The sequence below is a fragment of the Trichechus manatus genome, unplaced genomic scaffold, assembly GCF_000243295.1.
Source record: "Trichechus manatus latirostris isolate Lorelei unplaced genomic scaffold, TriManLat1.0 scaffold00108, whole genome shotgun sequence".
In the NCBI taxonomy this organism is placed as follows: domain Eukaryota; kingdom Metazoa; phylum Chordata; class Mammalia; order Sirenia; family Trichechidae; genus Trichechus; species Trichechus manatus.
The window spans coordinates 140940-154590 of record NW_004444044.1 but is presented as its reverse complement, the minus strand read 5'-3'; the positions used below and the strand labels follow the sequence as shown (position 1 = coordinate 154590).

Here is a 13651-nt window from a genome sequence, read left to right as displayed (position 1 = left end):
TCTTCTTCATATAGTTTCTTGAATTATTTGTTCAGCATACCATATATATATATGTGTGTGTGTGTGTGTGTGTGTGTGTGTGTGTGTGTGTGTGTGTGTATGTATGTATAAGGCAGTGTTTAATGTTACTCACAAAACAAGGGCGTTCGAGAATGATGGGGTGGGGTTGCTTAGGAAAGGTTCTCAGGGAAGGCTTACTGCTGACCTGAACAAAGAGGGAGAGAGCCCTGTGGATATCTGGGGGTGGAATATTCCAGGTGAAAGGAGCAGCAAATGCAAAGATATTGAGGTGCACCATGCTTGGTGGTTTCGATGATCTGCAGGAGGCCATTGTAATTAGAACAGAGTACCAAATCAGTTGCTGTGGTGTCAATTCTGACTCATGATGACCCCATGTGTTTCCATAGGGTCTTCAATGGCTATGATTTTTAAGAAGTAGATTGTTAGATCTTTGGGAGTTTAGGTTTTGATGTAAGTGTAATAGAAAGCCATTGGAGGATTTTGGGCAAACAAATGACACTTGACTTGGGTTTTAACAGGCTCACTTTGGCTGTTGAATGGAGAAAAGATTGTAGAGAAGCAAGGTGTAAATAGGGAAACCTGTAAGGAGGCTCTTGTAAAATTATCCAAGTAAGAAATGATGGGGTCTGGACTAGGGTAGTAATGGATGAAGTTGGTAAGAAGTGGTTGGATGGTGGATATAATTTAAAAGGAGAGTCAGAGTGATTGACTAAATGATTGGATATGAGAGAAGACAGGAATCAAATATGACTGTTAGGATTTTGGCTTAAGCATGAATAGAGGTCCCAGTGCCAGAATCCATGTGTGTAGCCTCCTAAGATGAGTGTTAAAGGATCAATGAGTTTCCTCAATTATGTATATGGAGGGTAGAGAGTAAACAAGGGGAGGAGGAGGTGTTCTTTTTAGGTCGAGGGGAACAGCAGATTAAAGGAGAAAAGGAGGCAAAAGTTAGAAAAGGCCTTGTGTCTTTAATAGTAGGCCAACATGGTTTACTGAAGGAGAGAAGTATGATAATGTAAAACCTTTTGTGGATGTGCTCCTAAATAGCTACATTCTTCAAAAGAATTTCCTCTGAGCAGGAAATCTCTCCCATAACAAAAGAAACCCTGCAGTACTTTTTAAGCAACTTCTTCTGTATTTTTTCTTTTCTTTTTGTAGTCTACATTTGAAAGCTTAGAGTTATCTTCCATTCTGTGTTCTTTTTATGCTGTGTCCAACCTGCCATAAAGAATTATACTTTGGAGTTAGGCTGACTTGGATTTGAATCCTAGTTCAGTGGCTTAAAACAATAATAATCCTAGGGTAATTAAATCACTTCACCTCTCTGAGTCTCAATTTTATCATCTTGAGAAACTGAGATAATAATGCCTATCTTAAATGAAGATTAAATAAAATAATGACCTTCTATCAGCTAATGTGTGTGAATTGCTGAGCATAGTGCCTGGCAGACAGTTTTTGTTTTTTTTTTTTTTCCAGAAAACAATGTATGTGTGTGTTTATGTATATGCTCATTATTCGCCTTTCTTTCTATCCTCACTACGGTAAAAATCCAGTCACCTATATCTTCACACTTAGATTACCACCATACTCCTCATTTCTTTTCTGACCTCAACTCCCTCCTAGTCAAGTCTGTTCTTCACTCAACTGTCATTTGAATCAACTTTAAAACACACATGTTTATTCCCATCTTCTCTAAACTCCTGTAGCAGGTCTCATATTTTACTTAGTTGTTCCAATTAAATGGTATGCCTCTGTAAGGTAAGATTCTTTCATTACATTTCTTTTTATCTCCTTCGCATAACAGGTCTCACCCTTCTACACTGTACTAGTGTTCATTTGTGTGAATATCCTTTGTGCTTATAATCTGAAGTGTTACTTTTACATTACAAAAATAATTTCTTAAAGTTGCCAAAAGCTCCCACTCAAGGTAGCAGCAAACACATTATTAATCTACAACAACCCAGATCTAATAATGATATCATCATTGATTTATCAGTTCATTTATTGATTTATTCAGACCATATTTAATGAGTGCTACTTCATGCTAGGCACTAGTTGAGATATGGAGGATATAGTCATGCACAAGATAGACAAAGTCCCTGCCTTCATGGAATTTATATTCTTCAGATTACATGTCAAAGTAAGCTTCTTTGGAAAATATTTTTGGCACTGCTTACTCCTTTGTGTGTTCTGCAACATAGGGAAGTAGATCATATTACCAGTGTCTAATAAAACAGGACTGGTTTTGAACTATATTACATTTACAGAGCTATTATATGTGATAATAATCAAATCAAATTAAAGTGACTCCTCACCAATTCATTTAATTTGATGATGTGGTTGTTCAGCCTGACTCAAGATATCAGCATTTTTGTCGTAGATAATAAAGTAGCCTAAAAATCCAGGTATAAAGTATTATCTTCCATGGTTTTAAAAAAGTTGATGGCAATTGGAAAAGCCTCTCTTGGAGAGACTGTTACTAATACTTTGTCATAGTGCCCACACAGGTCATTTCATAAAACAGGTAGATCCACTGATGGTCACGAAGACATCCACATGAGCAATGAGCCAACTGCCTCTATCACTGATTTACAGCATGGACAATATGTTTACTATGAAGTCTAAGTCTTTGAATTCAGGTCAACTTTTAGAGACATTCTGTTTGGTAGAATGTACTTGACATTGAATGATCTATCTTTATATGAAGGAGTTCTCCTATTCTCATGGAGCACAAGGACATCCATAAGAAAAAGAAAAATGTTTGATGTCTCTTCAAGTTTTTCTTCTCTCACATTTAATGATAGGATTTTTTGTAGTTGTTCCTCAGGGCCCCGTATTAAAACACTCATATCTCTTGAAGGGATTTTTCTTTTTCTTTTCTTTCTTATTTTTTAGAATTTAATTCTTCTATTTCAACAATTTATTCTAAATCTAGATTTCTTCATACCATACTGTCACTCTGACTGCATGGAAGTGGTGTCTGACCTTCTCTAATTTCACAAGGGATAAGGAGAACCAAGATTAACAGTGCAAGGCTGACTCCCATGAGGTGGAGGCCAGACAAGCCTCCTCTCTCTGCCATTTTTACCAAATCTGGCACCAACCATCCCTCCCATAGCACTCTCTACTTTTCTGCTGAGTATATAATTCATTGCAATGGCCACACAGAACTCACAGGCCATACTTAACGATCATGGGATTTATTAGGGAAGTAACAGGTTACAATTCAGGCTCAGGAACACTCATGGATATAATTCTTCCATCAGGACAGCCTCTTCCCAGCCATGCTCGCAAGTATGCCTCTCCTTGGCCCTAGGCCTCTGCCCAAAGGCACTCAGCTTTCTCTCTCCATGGGCCGGGAAGCCCACAATGCAGTCTACTGCTAACAGGTCTTTGCTGCCACCTCTTCTCACCGTGTTCAGGGTTACAGCTGCTCTCTCTGTCTCCTGGGTCCAGGAGATTCTCAACCCAGGGATCCAGGGTCCAAAGGATGTGCAGGCTCCTGGCTATTCTTCCTTGGTGGTGGTGGATTCCTCTCTTTCCGGCCTCTGGGGTGGCTCATTTCAAATCCAGCGGGATGGCAAAACTGACCAATCCCATTGGTGGGCCACAATTATCCTATCACACAGCCCCACCCAATCACTTCGGTGGGAGTTAAAAGACAATGGCTAGAAAGGCTATATTAAGTAATTCATTACACCACACCATCTACCATGTCCATAACTACCATCCCAAAAATTATCACCTTCGCCAAATCAATCTGAGTAACCAAATCTCAGAAGCCAAGCCTATATCCTCCCTAGTCCTTTATACTAACACAGGTTCTATTTCACCCCTTACTCAAAGACACTGCCAGCTGGGCAATGGCTTATGGGAAGAAGTGAGGAAAGCTGCTAAAAATATCTGGGGTTCATAAAAAAACAGTCATCGTATTTACCTCTTTTATAACAATTTTCTCTGCAGACTCTGTGTTTGGGGTTCCCATTAGCCTGATTTCATCTGTGAGGAGAACAGGCCCTACAGAAGGAGCATTGTTGTTCTTCCTCAAACTCAACCCATTAGTGGTCTGGATGGAACAGAGGAGGTGACAGACCCTGAACGGGTAGCCCCTCCAGTATTTGAAAGATCTAGAAGTTTCTCTGGGAGGGAAATTTTATACCGTAGTGTCTTGGGTTGATTATGGCAGACTATTGAGATCAAGGCTATGCCAAGAGATTTGGAAGATACTCCAAACAGCCTATCTAGTTTCCAGACTTGCCACTCTGTGCTTGGAATGCTCAGTAGCTTGGGGAAAAAAAAGGGGGGGAAAGGGATTGGGGAGATGACAGGAGCAGATGATGATTTTGTATTTTTAAAGAAATCATGGAACAGTGGTCATCTTAGTCATTTCCCCAGCTCTCAGTAGAGTTACCAGAAGTACTGTAGTAATCCACTATTCCTGCCTATTAAAGTAGAAACTGGCTGTGAGAGCTGACACCATTGGTGGTCAGAAAGGAGGTTCCAGTTATGGGTCATAGACAGAGTTCACAGACAGCAACTTCAAACTTTCACTAGGTGATTGATTTGCTATTTGACCCCATCAAATGTCATGTGAGTGGTATGAGTGGTATTTTCCCCTCTACTACTCAGGTGTTTTTCTTGTTGCGTGCCGTCAAGCCAATTCTGACTCATAGTGACCCTATAGGATGGACTAGAACTGCCCATAGGGTTTCCTAGGCTGTAACCTTTATGGCAGCAGATTGTCAGGTCTTTTCTCCTGCAGAGCCACTGGGTGGGTTCAAACTGCTAACCTTTTGATTAGCAGCCTAGCGCTTAACCATTGCTCCTTACTACTCAGGTAGCAGGATATGTATAGATTTGATTTAATATAAGAGGAAAAGTAGCTAAAGCAAGCAAACAAATAAAAATTCCTATCCACCCTACAACTATGGTCTGCATACTAAATAGATGAGGGAAATCCTTGTAAGTACAGCTCACCAACCTAATGAAGTCAACATAATTTATATAGACATGTACCCTGCTAGTGCAATAAGCCTGTCTATCTATCCTGTTAACTGTCTCACAGGGTGCCCTGATAAGGAATGTCTTAATATCTGTAGAAAACTTGTGGAAACCCCAGGAATCAGATAACCAGATAAATGCAAGAGGAAGCATAGTAAATTGCCCTGGGGCTCCTGATTCCTTGCTGCTTTGGCGAGCCATTCCCTTGTCAAAGAGCCCTTGACTGTCTGTGGACCATCATGCTCTTGAGTGTCATATTTATATCAACCATATGAGAAAGTGGAGTGTTTTCCGTATCATCTCCTGAGTCATACTGTTTCTCCCGTCCTATGCCATTCAGGTTTTTCTGGTTGTTATTCCTGTACTTCATTTTCCTGTAGCTGATCTCCCCTTCATTATAGTGGATATGTTTGAAACACCATGCCTAAATGGGCTGCATTTAGAAGCATGGGAAAATTCTCCAAGCATTTAATTTAGACAATTACACACGTGTACTAGGAGACTGACATTCGCACGAGAGAAGCAATAAGTTTTTCTTTTGCTGCTTTGCCTCAAATAAGGAATCATCCTTCTTCCTTCTCTGTCCTCCCCTTCCATTCAGAATAGATTTATATAACGTAAATGTGTTCTCTGACTTTACCAGAATATATAGTTTTAAACAGTACTAACAAAATTAATTCTGTTTGGGTACACCTGGAAAGTCCATTCTTTTGGATCATTGGAGTGGAATATAATGTACAGAAGCAGAAATTCACTATTGCCAAACAATTGATGAGTCTTCCTAATAAATTATCTTAAATGAGAATTCAGATTATTAAATGCCAGGCCCTGACAACCCGGAAACACAAAGTCTCCAGAGGAAGTAATGACACTGAAATACAAGCCGAAGACACCCTCTCATGAACCATGGGTCCTGGTGCCAAAAGGTTAATGATCACACACTTTTTCTTTTATTCTTGCTTAAGTTGTGAAAGGGCAATTTAATGTCCCATACATTGCTATTAGTATCTGTTATGGATTGAATTGTGTCCCCCAAAAATTTGTGTCAACTTGGCTAGGCCATGATTCCCAGTATTGTGTGGTTGTTCTTCATTCTGTGATCTGATGTAATTATCCAATGTGCTGTAAATTCTAACCTCTATGATGTTAATGAGGCAGGATTAGAGGAAGTTATGTTAATGAGGCAGGACACAATCTATAGGATTAGGTTGTATTTTGAGTCAATCTCGTTTGAGATATAAAAGAGAAAATCAAGCAGAGAGGAGAGGGACCTCAGATCACCAAGAAAGAAGAGCCAGAAGTGGAGTGCATCCTTTGGAACTGGGGTCCCTGCCTGAGAAGCTCCTAGACCAGGGGAAGATTGACGACAAGGACCTTCTCCCAGAACCGACAGAGAGAGAAAGCCTTCCCCTGGAGCTGGTGCCCTGAATTCAGACTTCTAGCCTACTAGACTGTGAGAGAATAAATTTCTGTTTATTAAAGCCATCCACTTGTAGTATTTCTGTTATAGCAGTGCTACATAACTAAGACAGCATCCTTCATGAGTAATCTTTCCACACCCTGTGACCACATGTCACCCCTGGATTTTTTTTGAGGATAGCTAGTTTCTTCCATCATTCATCTCATCACCCCACATTTTAAAAATGAAATAACCTCTTCTCCATACCTACTGATATAAAGCCAAGCCTGTCTTACTTTTTCTCTTAAAAGCCTGCAGGCAATTATTTAAAGAAAAGTAGGTTTAGCTAGTGGAGAAAAGGGAACACAGTAGATTAGAAATGTATTTCAGGTTATAATGAAGGTTTCTTGGGTAATAATTTAATGACATGGAAGAGCAACTATGAAAATGTAAATGAATTTCTTCTTTAATTTTCCTCTGAAAATTATTTATTAGTACACATTTTTCTCTACAACTTCTCATCTTGCAAAACTAACCATTTTTAAATATATAAATAACCAAGTTCATTCACAAATGACTTTCTTAAAAGTTTATTCATCTTAAACCCTTTAACTACAGCTAGCATCACCCAACCTCAGTTTCCTGACACCTCACATCAGGGGTCATCTAGCCTGACACCTTCCAAGCCTCATCTCTGTCCACTCCCTTTTTTCACCTTGTGCTTTAGTCATAATGAGCTCCTTTCAGCTCCTCCAATATATCAGATTCATTATCAAGTCCAAACATCCTTTGCTTCTACTATTCCCTGTGTCTGCATTACTCTGTCTTCCTCTTTTTTCACCCCAGACATCCATCAGACCTTGAAGCTTTTCTGTCCTTTTACAGATCTTTTTCTAACACTCATATCTAATTTCTCTCCCCTCTATGAGATGCTCCCACATGAGCCTGAGTTTACTCCCATCTTTATTAGTTTCCCAGGGCTTCCACAACAAAGACTACTCTGGGTGGCTTAAAACAACAGAAGTCTATTGTCTCATAGTTCTGGAAGCTGGAACTCCAACTTCAAAGTGTCAGCAGGGCCATGCCCTCTACGAAGGCTGTAGGTGAAGATCTTTCTTTGCCTCTTCTTAGCTTCCTTGGTTCCCGGCAATCTTTGGTGTCCCTTGGTAATACAAGTACCTTATTGATTAGGATCACTTAGGAAAACCAAAAACACAGCAATCATTTTAACATGGAGAATTATTATAAGGAATGGTTAAATAAGGATTGGAAGACTAAAAGGCATAAGGGACACACTGAGGTAACACTGAGCTTGTAACTCCAGGATACTGCTACTCTGCTAGGCAAGGATGGGGGGATGGACCAAGGGGAAGAGGAGGGGATTCTCAGAATCTAGAACTGTGACATCCAATATGGCAGCTACCAGCCACATGCGGCTACTGAGCATTTCAAATGTGGCCAGTCTTAATTGAGATGTGCTGTAAGTGTAAAATACATATTAGATTTCAAAGACTTAGTATGAAAAAGGTCACAAAATTTCTCATTAATGATGTTTTTAATAAGATAATTGTATTTTTCATATCTATCTCTCCTGACTAGACTAGCAGCTCCAAAGGATAGTGATAATGTCTGGCTTGCTCAAGAAACATTTGTTGTGATTCTTTCTGGGCCAGTTTGTAACCTGTGTGGAAACTGTGAATAGTTGAGTATAAGGTTAGGAAATGATGCTAGATAAGTATGCTGTTGCTGTTGTTACTGTTGTGAGGTGTCGTCGAGTTGGTTCCGACTCATAGCGACCCAGTGTACAACAGATAAGGATGCTGGGACCAGATAATAAAAGATCTTGATTGCTATGACAAAGAATTTATATTTTATGCTAGAGACAGTGAAGATCCATTAAGTGTTCTTAACTTGAAAGTGATCAAATCTGTGTTTTAAAGGATAAATCTGGCTGCAATTTTGATTGAGATGGTAGAGACTAGAAGCCAAGAGATTATTAAAGTAGATTATTTAAAAACGGCCACAAATTTCTTCCATTCCTGTATGCACATCCCCTTTACAATGTGACTTTGCCGCTTTTCCCATCCCAAGCCTTTAAATTTGATCTTGGCCATGTGACTTGCTTTGACCAATGGGGCATCAGCAAATGTAATACAAGCAGAGGCTTGACAAGCATTTGCACATTGGGGCTTGCCTGGGAATTGCCTGGGAACCTTCGGCGCTCATGTGAAGTAATCTGGACTAGACTCCTGGAGGATAAGGTACCGTAGTAGTTTCCTGTTGCTGTTAGCTGCTGTTGAGTTGGCTCCAACTTATGGTGACCCATGTACAACAGAACAAAATGCTGCCCAGTACTGTGCCATCCCCATAATCAGTTGTAGATTGGACGCTGTTCTGTTGTGATCCATAGGGTTTTCACTGGCTGATTTTTGGAAGTAGATCCCCAGGCCTTTCTAGTCTGTCTTGGTTTGGAAGATTCACGGAAACTTGTTCAGCATCATAGCAACGTGCATGAGGGGCACTGGCCAGGAATCAAATCTGGGTCCTAGGGCTGCTATAACAAATTGCTACAAACTCTGTGGCTTAAAACAACAAAAACTAATTCTCTCAGTTCATAAATCCAAAATTAAGGTGTCAGCAGGGTTGATTCCTTCTGAAGGCTCTGAAGGAGAATCCATTTCATGTCTCACTCCTAGCTTCTGGTGGCTGTTGGCAATCTTTGACATTCCTTGGCTTGTAGAAGCATCACTGCCATCTCTGCCCCTGTCTTCACATGGCTTCCCTTTCTGTTTCCCTGTGTGTCTTCTCCCTTTCTGTCTCTTATAAAAACACCCATCATTGAATTTAGGGCCCTCCCTAATCCAGGATGATCTTATCTCCAGATTGTTACCTTAATTACACCTGCAAAGCCCTTATTCCAAATAAGGTCCCATTCTGAGATTCCAGGCAGACATAATTTTGGGGGGCCACTATTCAACCTATGACAGAGATCATCCCAACTATCTCAGCCATCCAAAATGAGGCCCCAGACATGTGAGTGAGGTCATCCTAGACCATCCAGCTCCAGCTTTGCTGGTCCAACAAAAATAGCCCAGCCAATCTACAGAAACATGAGAAATAATAAATTATTGAAGCTTTAAGCCACTGAGTTTTGGAATGGCTTATTATGCAGCAAAAGCTGACTGATAAGTAGTATAGAAAAAAAGTAGTAATAATTCAGCCTCTAATTGAATGTTTCTACTGTCAGGAAGCACAGTACATAATGGGGGAGGGGTTATTGCAGTGTTGGACAGCTCTAACTTCTGAAACATCTTCCTTTTACTAAGCAAACATCTGCTTCCTTATAAGTCAGCCTCCTTGGTATAATTCTGCTCTCAAAGAAACCAAAACAAATCTACTCCCTCTTTCACATTAAAGCCCTTCAAATGTTTAAGGACAGTTCTGAAGTGAAGTCTCTTCTCTTGACGGACATGTATGCAAATAATTATAAACTGGAAGAACATACTTGGCAGTGTAATGATGGTATTTTGCCTGAGATACTGTAAACTTCTTGAAGGCAAAGACCATCTCACATCTTTTATTTTTTTTTAACACATATCCAAATCTATGCCACATAGTAAGCTCTCATTGAAGCAATGAATCTCAACCACTTTATAAACTTCCTCCATGCTACTCATATGTGTAGTCCCCCCCCTCCCCCCACCATTAGAAACATATCTCAATTTAGACAGTGATTCTTAGCAGTGGGCATACTAGAATCTTGGGTTGGGAGAGGCATGTGTAGTTTGACTACATTTCCTAAGAGATTCCAACATAATCTTTGATTGCAAATTAAAGATCACTTTACTAAAAGTTTGATGGAACAACGAATGAACAATTAACTCAGCATGGGAGTCAACAGACTTCACAAAGAAAGTGACATTTATGATAGATCTGAAAAGCAAAAGTAAATATTTATGATGAGAAGTGGGGGAAGGGGATGTCAGACAAAGAGAAAAAGTGTCCAAAGGCAAAGCTTATATCTAAAATGACTGATTTTAAACAGTAATCTATTTTTTCTTTTTTTTATTGTACTTTAGATGAAAGTTTATAGAACAAACTAGCTTCTCATTAAACAATTAACACACATACTGTTTTATAACATTGGTTGCCAACCCCATGACATGTCAACACTCTCCCCTTCTCGACCTTGGGTTCCCCATTACCAGCTTTCCTGTCCCCTCCTGCCTTCTCCTCTTTGCCCCTGGGCTGGTGTGCCCATTTAGTTTTGTTTTGTTTTATGGGCCTAAGCAGTAATCTATTTTCTTTCTATACAACTGAACATAGACTCTACAAGGAAATCTATGAAATTTACATTGCAAGATTTAAAGTTTACGGAGAGATCATTCAAATAAATTGCCGTGATAGTTTTTTTGCCTTTTCTCAAAATATTCTCATTTTCAGAAACCTGCCTGAAACCTGACCAAGTCATTTCTACTTAAATCTCATTCCTCAGAGCAAATTCCATGCAGACAATAGGATGACTTTTATTTGCCTCAATTGTCACAGTTTCAGTAGCTCTTAAATCATGTTGACTTTATAAAATTGAATCTAACCTTGGTTTTGCCATACTTGTTAATTAGCGTCTGATGAAAGTGCTGATTTCCATCAAAATCTAATACCTGGAACTAGATTCTCACACATACAAAACTTTTAGTATTTCCCTTAAAACACACATATGCTCCCTCACATCAATATACACAGTAAATAAGTCTTTGAAGGATATTACTGTCTTAAAATGCTTCTGAATTTCTCTTCAACGGAGCATATCGAACACCATCTCCCCACATATAATAGGATTAATCTTAAAAAGCGTCATCTTCTACAAGCAGTTACAAAGGCTTGTCTGCCCTCAGGGATAGACCAGCCAATGAGTGGCTATTCTGGTGATGTAATGCTTGTTAACTTACTATCTTGCAGAAGTGACTGAGGAAGGTGCTTTTCACAGCATCAAACATTAATTGAAATTAATTCTTTCTCACATGACTAACTTTAGTTCCTACGCCACCTTGATACTTCATAAACACTTTGCTTGGGACAGTCTTGAAATAGTTGTGCAAAATCATTAGACTAAATAATTTCTTCTGTGTATTGCCAATGATAATTCCCTACCTTTCTTGAGAAATCGCTTCGATAGCTTGGTCCTTATGTAAACAGACCAGGCTTCAAACCATTTTGGTCCGATTAGAACCCCTGCTGAGAATCTGCATTTCCACCCCAGATAAACTGAATCTGAATCTACATTTTAACAAGATCTCCAGGTGATTTTTACACATGATAAATTTTGAGAACCACGAGGGGCTCTGGTGGTACAATGGTTAAGAGCTTGGCTGCTAACCAAAAGGTCGCAGTTCAAATCTACCAGCTGCTCCTTGGAAACCCTATGGGGCAGTTCTACTCTGTACTATAGGGTCCATATGAGTTGGAATCGACTCCATGGCAACGGTACCAGCTCTACTGGTGGTTCTCAGAATCGGTTCCTAACCAGTGGCATTAACACTTGTTAGAAATGCAAATTCTCAGTAGGGGTTCAAATTGGAGCAAACTGGTTCGAAGCCCTGAAACAGACAAAGAATGCATTAACACTAGCCATCCACAGATAAACTTATTTTTCTTTCTCAAACATTGATTCCCATGAAAATCAAATAAAAAAGTAGAGTTTTTTTATTTTATACATATATGTATTTATTTACCATATTTGTCACTGCCTGCCTCTCAGTATAATTCAAATACAATCCAAAATTGGTATTATACTGAACCTTAAATTTTCAATAAAGAGACAGTTTTTACATGTATAGCACATGATAGATGAAACTTAACAGTAGACATACCTAGAATACCAATGGCAAGTCCACCAAGGTGCATACAGAATTATAGATAAGCATTTCTTTCACTGTTTTGTTGTGGGGAAAAACATTTATAGAGGAAATAGAAACTCAGCTGGCGAATTTCAGATATCATCATCATCTTCTTCATCCTGAGAAGATCCTGCTTGATTGGATGCATTGGCTGAGGCAGCAGCAAGCTGGGCTTGTTGGGCAGCCTTCTGCATTTGAAGCCGTTCCTGCTGAGCCAATTCTGCTTGTTGCTGTCTAGCTTTTGCAAATAATTCCTGTTGCTGTCTCAATAATTCTTCTTCAGGAATGCCAAGGTTTTCCCAACAAGAATTGGCCCTTCTTCTTTCTAATACTACCTACCGTCTTGTATTCCTGTAAGACTTCTTGGATTTCACCGATATAAGAGTAAAAGCCCACACTTTCTAGTGCTTGTATGACATGCTCAGGTGAGATGGTCTTCTTTTCCGATTTGTTGCAAATCTCATTGGCTTCAGGAGACATAAGGTGAATGAATGCAGTGCAGCAGTTCACCACCAGCTCCTGGGCATCGTCGGCAACCCGGACGCTGGGGAGAGTCTCATTGATCTTCTTATTGATGGGTTATTGATTGGGTATAGTGAGATCATCATTGTTGCCAGATAAGGAAGCCATCGTACATTCCTATCTGTCGCACCTGACTTTTAAAAACTCCCCAGTTCTCATCCACTACCATATTCAAACTTCATTTTCACATCAGCCCATTTTATCCCAAAGAAAACAAAAATATTTGAAACAAGTGTTTGAATAACCAGGTGTGTTCATAATGATATCATAATCTTCTGCCTAGTGGGTAATTCACAGGACTCTGTTGATGCTACTAAATGCTTTGAATGTCCAAAGAAGCCCTAGCCAAGGCCAGGTGAAGACCGTTGTTGTTACTGATTGCTGTCAAGTCTGCTGTGACTCATGGCAACCTCATGTATAACAGAATGAAAAGTTGCCTGGTCCTGTGCCATCTTCATGATTGTTGGTATGTTTGAGTCCATTGTTGTGGATATTGTGTCAGTCCGTCTCACTGAGGGTTTCCCCATCACATAATCTAATTCCATGAATACAGGATAAATGGCTGTTGGTTTCCACCAGTAAAATATGCAAAAATGCACATACTGAGTAGAAATTTTAGGCAGGTGTTATTTCATGCAACAGCTCATTCCCAATTCCTCTTCCTCCACTGCAAACCTCGCTCTTTAAGCAAAAGAATGCATACCAAGCATGCTGTAGAAAGTATAATTTAGAAGACGAGAGTCCTGATACATGAGTACACCAGTGGTTTATCTGATCTGATGCTCAGGAGGAAAGCAACTCAGACTGCTAA

The 13651-nt window shown here is 39.7% G+C and overlaps 1 protein-coding gene and 1 pseudogene across 1 annotated transcript in view; one reads left to right on the top strand and one right to left on the bottom strand.

Annotated features, from left to right (window-relative positions):
* The window catches only part of MTHFD2L (methylenetetrahydrofolate dehydrogenase (NADP+ dependent) 2 like), a 181141-nt gene that overhangs the window by 165139 nt on the left and 2351 nt on the right, over positions 1–13651 (top strand). The gene's annotated exons all lie outside the window — the stretch shown is intronic.
* On the bottom strand, positions 12402–12948 carry LOC101357488 (protein Dr1 pseudogene; annotated as a pseudogene).